The sequence below is a fragment of the Camellia sinensis genome, chromosome 10 (genome assembly GCF_055761805.1).
Source record: "Camellia sinensis isolate YWXY chromosome 10, ASM5576180v1, whole genome shotgun sequence".
Taxonomy (NCBI): Eukaryota; Viridiplantae; Streptophyta; class Magnoliopsida; order Ericales; family Theaceae; genus Camellia; species Camellia sinensis.
In genome coordinates, this window is record NC_138970.1 from 127405742 (window position 1) to 127412567 (window position 6826).

Sequence of the window (6826 nt, forward strand, 5' to 3'; positions counted from 1 at the left end):
AAACTAGTTAGAAAATTTTGCTTAACTTACCATTTCCTTTGCAATTTCAAAGTGGTTGTTCTGACATCCTTTTCCTGGCCTCAAAGAGTCATAGTGCCTCCATATCTCATCATCTTTGTCAAAGACCACAATGGTCTAATGGTTGTCATGGTTGATTGAGAAATGGATGTATATGTTTTTCATTGCTTTCGGAAAATAATGGTCTATCAATTTTTCTCTCATTGCCTGATTTTGTGCTTGTAGTGAAGTTTTGTAATTTACTATATTTTTGAAATATGTAATAAAAGTATACAGTAAGACATGTTAAGAAAGTAGAAAATTTTACAGTTTGAATAATTTTGAAAAGTACATTAATAGTTTTGCTTACATTGATGAGTGTCGAGAACATGTAGGATCTTCCCGCGTATGGATTTCTTACAAACTCTAGATCTTGTCTCTCAAAGTTTTCGAGTAATGGTTGGAATGCCAATTTCATTTCTGAAAAGGCATCAATGACCTGAAACATGTTATGTATGAGGATGTGTTAGTTTGGTGAAAGAGTTTATTGAACATGAATACAAACTGTAAAATTGAGCAGTTTAAGACTTACATTTCTGCATAGGGATTCCTTGTTGCACGATTTGCATATATCTGAAAAGCAAATGCAATTTTCACCGTCACTGTCGGACCAGACACATGTAATTGATTGTGTGTCGTTAACGAGTTGAATTTTGTCCTAGTCTTTGGGATAGGTGTAGACATCCCATTTTCTACCGTCCTCAAGACTCGGTTGTGCTTGCAGGTACATCCGGACACAAGTTCGATTGCTCATCGGGTATTCAACTTTTGCGGTGGAACGTCATAAGTTCGAGCTTTTCAAACCCTGTATCCTTTCTGCCCCATTCTTGGACCATGACTTGGTCCTTTTAGAATGTGCTTCTTGGTGCACTGCCGGCCCCTTTTTGGGCCTGCCGGCCCTTTTTTGGGCCTGCCGGCCCCAGCCTTGTTGCTGCCGGCCATTGATTGAGCTTGCTGTCCATCAGTGAGCCACTGCCGACCATCCCTGATAGCCGGCAGCACCCCTGTCTCAGCAGGTTTCACTCCAGATCTTTTAAGCTAGCTGGAATCCTTTTATCTGCCCTCCATACACATGTATGGAGGGATGAAGCTCTTGCCAAGCTTCTTGAAGAAGCTTTGCATTGCTTTTCTTTTATATAGGGAGAGAGCCTCTCTCCTTAGCAGAGGTTCAACACTTTGAGAAGAAATACCCCTCTCTCTCTCTCTATATTGTTGTTGATTTGTGCCTTGAAGTCCATTTTCCTTGCACTTTTACACTACAACACTTAGAGATACACCACCATCTTTGGATTGAGGTTCTTGGGAGGACTTATTGAGCTCTGAAAGTGAGGTTTTACCCCCTAAAGTTGCTGGTTTCGAAGTTGACCTTCAAGGGTGAGTTTCTTCCCCTTTTTAGCACTTTTGTGTACCACATTTTGGCCATCCTTGCATATTGTTTTAGGCCTTGCTTTCAACTGAAAAAAGTCTTGTATTTAAGTACTTTTGAAGTTTGTTTGAGGTCTTTTTGCTGTTGAGGGTCTTCAACCTCTTGTTGGCTTTCTTTAGCCTTGTTTTGAGCCATGCCTTAAGGCCTCCGAGCTAGCCTTGGTTTGGCCTTCAAACCACTGAAATCTAGTGGATTTTCAGTGATAGGCATGTGGTTTTGAGGCCTCAAATCAGAGGGGATGGCCCCCTCTCTTTTGGTTCTTATTTGCTTACATTTTTGGCCTTCCAAAGGAGCATGCCTCTATGTATTTTTGAGGCTTGGTTCAGGCCCTTTTTTGTGAATTTTAGGACCTGCCTTGGCTCTATCCATGGCTGGTTTGGTCACCTTTTCCATGCATCTTGTATGTGTAGTGTAATCCCATTTGTAGCTCATCAAAGTAGCATGTTTACCTAGCTTGTGTTGAGTCCATTTCAGTAGATTTTTGGTGATGTTTTACCATGCCTTAGATCTGTTTTGGGTTGGTTTTGTCACTCCATGCATGTGCAATACACTTGTAGTGTAATTCTCATAAACTAGCTTTATATGCTTCTTGCTTTAGCATGTCATCCTAGCTTATGTTCAATCCATTTCAGCATGTATTTGGTCATCATTTGGCATGTCATGACTCTATCTTTTGCTGGTTTGGTCGTATTTTGCATGCCCCATATACTTGTAGAACAAATCTTGCTTACTAGCTTTATGTGCATGATGCTTTGACTCATCATCCTAGCATATTTTGGCTTTGCTCCAGCATGATTTTGTTCTTATTTTGAGGTGTTCTTGGACTGTTTTAGGCTGCCATGGCCATATCACTCATGCTTTGTATAGCTATAGTGTAAATGCTTAGGCTAGTCTTGGGTTTTGAGGCCCCTACCATGCCATACATGTGATGTTTGCATGCTTTGCCATCATTTCAAATGTTATTTCAGTCCATGAAATGTGGCCATCCACTTGCATTTGACATGCTTTTAATGCCTTGGAGGCTTGGCTCTTTATGCCTCAAGAATGACCTTTTGTGCATGCCATTAAGCCAAAGCCTTTGGCTCATCATATCAGTGCATTTTTGGTCTTGTTATACCATGATTTAACTCTGTTTTATGCTATCCAAGTCATGCCATGTTTGGTTTCAATAGGTGTAGTGCATTGCCTCTCTTGTAGCCTCGCATGCTCCATGTTTTTGGCCTTGCGTTCTAGCTTGTGTTGGCTAGCTTCGAGCTTGTTTTTGGTCTTGTTTGGACCTGCCTTGGGACTATTTTAGGTTCCCTTAGCCCTTTGGGGCTTGCCTTGCATGGTCATGGCTTAAATCCCTTTGTTAGTTTTGAGCTTTGAGCTTTCTAACATGCTATGCTTGCATTGTTTAGTTGATTTGGCATCAATTTACACGAGATTTCAGAGGATGTAGTATTGTCATACTTGCATGCTTTTCACTCCTCAAGTGTGCTTAAGAGTTGCATCTTTATGCCTTAATTCTTGGGCCCATTGGCATGCATGCTTATCTAGCATTTTCTACCATCAATTCAGCACTTTATGGCCACTAATTTTAGGCATGGATGAGGCCTATCCATCTTTAGTGTAAGCCCATCTTACCATGTTGTCACATGCTTGTCCCATTTCGTATGTTGTTGCATACTTGTCCGCCTTCGCATGACTTGCATGTTTGTATGTTCATGTTGCATTTTATCATGTGATTCAAGGTTGTTACCTCACATCATGCTTATATGCTTGTTGCATGCTTGATTTATTGCATTACATGTTTGCATGCTTGTTGCATTGCATGTTTGCCATGCTTGTTTTGCATTGTCGTTTGGATGTGTTAATTCGAGCACAAGGAACGAGGGTCGTTTCATACTTCAAGTGATGAAACGTGTCTCAATTCTCGGTCGCCGACGCTCTTGATAATCCGTGATAGAGTTCTAGGCTTTATGTGTTTATTTGTGCATTCATTTCATATTGATTTGCACAAGTTGGATCTTTAGCCATCATGCATCGGGATGCGTGATTGATGGTCGTAGATCCGACTATGCCTCTCCCTTGATGTTTTGAGATGATATGCGGTGGCATAGTGCGTACATATCCTTGGGAAACCATCCCATTTCTCTGTTTTGTGCTCTACTGTAGCTTGATATCCCAACACATCAGTGGCTGGCAGTGCCTTGCAGATGGCTGGCAATGCCTTGCAGATGGCCGGCACCCCTTCATTTTTGGTCGGCAGTGGCTCCCCATGGCCGGCAGGCCACTGATACACTCCCCAGCATGTTTTTGGTAAGGTTCAGCAGGAATTCCTTGAGGACACCCTGCAGACAAAGCCTCTAAAGAGCAACTAGAGAGCTTTTCGGGGTGGCATCTGAGCATGCATCATCTCCTTCTTCGAACAGAGCTAGAGCAGCTTGTTTTTCATGCTTACTTATTAGTTAGCATCAATTTGTAATAATTAGTTAATTTGTTAATTAATTAAGTTTTGTAATAATTAGTTGTAGCTAGTTATTCAATTCGGTTGTGTAATAATTAATTAGCTTGTTAGTTAGTTAATTAGCCGGCATGTATTATTTATTCGGACCCTCCGTCGAGAGGGAAAATTTTGTAATAAGTGTGCGTGCGTGTGTGCATGTCTTCAAACCTCCATTTCTTTCTCCCTTTTACTTACCTGCTTTTGTTGGTTAGTTTTAGGTCATGTTTCAATTAGCATACTTATGCTTTGCATGTTTGCATCCATTCATCTGTCTAGCATCCTTATGTTTTGCATGTTTACATACATTCATCTATCTTGCATGCACCGGGCTCGGTGCATCATACTAACTGCATCGTATTTCAATTCCAAGTTGAATACATGTATCAATTGCTACATCTTATATGCCATTTTAGGATAGCCGAGCCTATTTCTAGTTGAATTTTGTATGTGTTGCATTAGCTATCTTAACATGAACTAGGATCATGCATTGATTACTAACTAGTTTCTGTTTTGGCTCGGAGTACATTGTAAGTGTTTATTCTTTAACATCTCCGCATGCGTCTCATTGATTGCCATAAAAGCATGCTTGCCATGAGGCTAACTGCTTAATTGATATAAACTGCCTGAATGCCTGTGGGTGAAGGTTGGATTACTTGAATTGGAACGATTCATTGAAATCCGTGTTTTAGCCTACTTACGAGTAGCAAACGTCAAACCATTTCCAAACAAGCGGATATGCGATGCTTTGTTCCAAATTAGGCGATCTAGTCTATACTTGTGTGTTGTCCGCATCACATAGTAATTCTACCTAATTAACCGAAATAAGAACACATGTGTTTTCAAAAATAGATATCATGTTTAGTAGTGGCAGATCTCTGATCAGGCGAGCGGGGGTGCTCATAGCTGACCTTCCCCAATCGTACCCAAGTTCCCGAGCCGAGGCAACTTTGGTGATGACGGACACGTGGCCTTAAGCACGAGTCAGGGTTTCCTAAATTCTCCCAAAATAAAATATTTAGGTAGCAACTCTGTATCTGGAAAAGCAGTCCATGTTTGGCACTTCTTTACAAAAATCAGTTTTCCAAAACGATTTGCCTGATTTAGACTCTTTGCTGATTTATCAATCTCACATCGCACATTGTGAGATCAGATTGAGAACCGTGACAATTTGAGTCCGAACTGTAGGCATGAGGCCCCCGCGGGCGCGTCTACAATAGGCTGTGCCAAAACTTATTTGTTATGTGGCATGTAAGGTCAACTGGCTTGTTTTCGATGGTTTCTTCCATGAAGTCATCATCTCTTCCCAAATCAACAGCCACTTCTACTTTTTCCTTCCCTTCATTGGCATCGTCTTTTGGTTTGCCTTGATCAGTAACTTCTTTCTCTTTGCCCATGTCTTATTTCCCCTTCCCTTTCTCTTCATCAGTAGCCTCTTTTGGCTTGCCTACATAAGTAGGCTCTTTGTTGTTGGTTATGTCTTCTTCCTCTTTTGTTTCTGCATAGTTTCTTTGGCTTTTGACATTGTTTGGTATTGAAACTCTGGCATATGTGTTCCTTTTCTTGACTTTTCTTTAATTCTCTTGACCATTGATCTTTGTTTGGGACTTTTTTTTTCTTCTTGTTCTTGAACATCTTCTTTTTGGTCTGAAATTGTGCTTCTAGTTTTTTTGGTGGACATGGTCTTCAACTTCTCTTCATTTATACTTAATTCAGCCTTGAATTTTTGTTTTATTTCCTTCATTTGTGCTCTCATGGCTGCTATGAGTTTGTCGTTCTCATCCTCTTGGTTCAATGCCTATGCTTATTCATCACCTGTAAAAATGTGGTATTTTTTTATTTTTTATTTTTTTGGATTAGTTACATTAAATTTTGGAGTTTTGGTTTAGAATTAGACAAGAGTTTACCTTGTTCATGAAATGAGTCAATTTTCGCTTGCACTTCTTCTTCTTGTTAGTCTGTTTCTTCTTCTTCTTGGACTTCTTTTTCTTCTTGGTCTGCTTCTTCTTCTTGTTGGAGTGGTTTTTTTTCTTGGTCTATTGCTTCTTGTTCTTCTTGGACTTCTTCTTCTTCTTGGTTTGTTTCTTGTTTTTTTTTCTTATTGGCCCTCTTTTTGTCTTTCTACATGTTGGTTGTTTTCATCTACCTCTTGTTTGTCTTCTTCTTGGTGCTTGTGTTGTTCATCAGTGTTTTATTCTTTTTCTTGATCACTTTCTTGTGGTTGATCATGATTTTCTTTGTTATTAGTGTCTTCTTCTTCATCACTCTCTTCGTCTTCTTTATCACTCTCTTATTCTTGATTACATTCTTCTTCTTAATCACTCTCTTCTTCTTCAATTTGTTATTTTTGTTGTTCTTGCTTACTTTTCTACCTTTGTTCTTGTTCTAATTCTAATTGATATTCTTCTTCCACAGTATCTAATTTTTCATCAACAAATTCTTCCTCATCGCTTTCCAAAAGTTTCCTTTTTTTACTTTTGTTTATTTATTTTTGTTTTTATTTTTTGTCTTTTTCTCCTTGATATGGTCATCTTTCTTTGCTGAAGAGTGTGTTGATGTGCTCTAGTTAATGTACAATAATTGTATTTCTTGTTCAGTTGGGGTCAAAACATTTTTGTCAACCTGCATTTCAACAATTGTGCATAAATGAGTGATATATCAGTAAAACTACAAAATTGTTCAGTTTCATAACATGATTTTTACCATGATCAATGTGAAAGATATGTTGAATAGAATTATGTTTAGATACTACAAACTTTTGCGGTTTCATTATATGATTTTTCTTGTGATCAATATGAAGGAAATGTTGAATATAAATGTGCTTTGAAACTGTAAACTTTTACAATTTTCATGACATG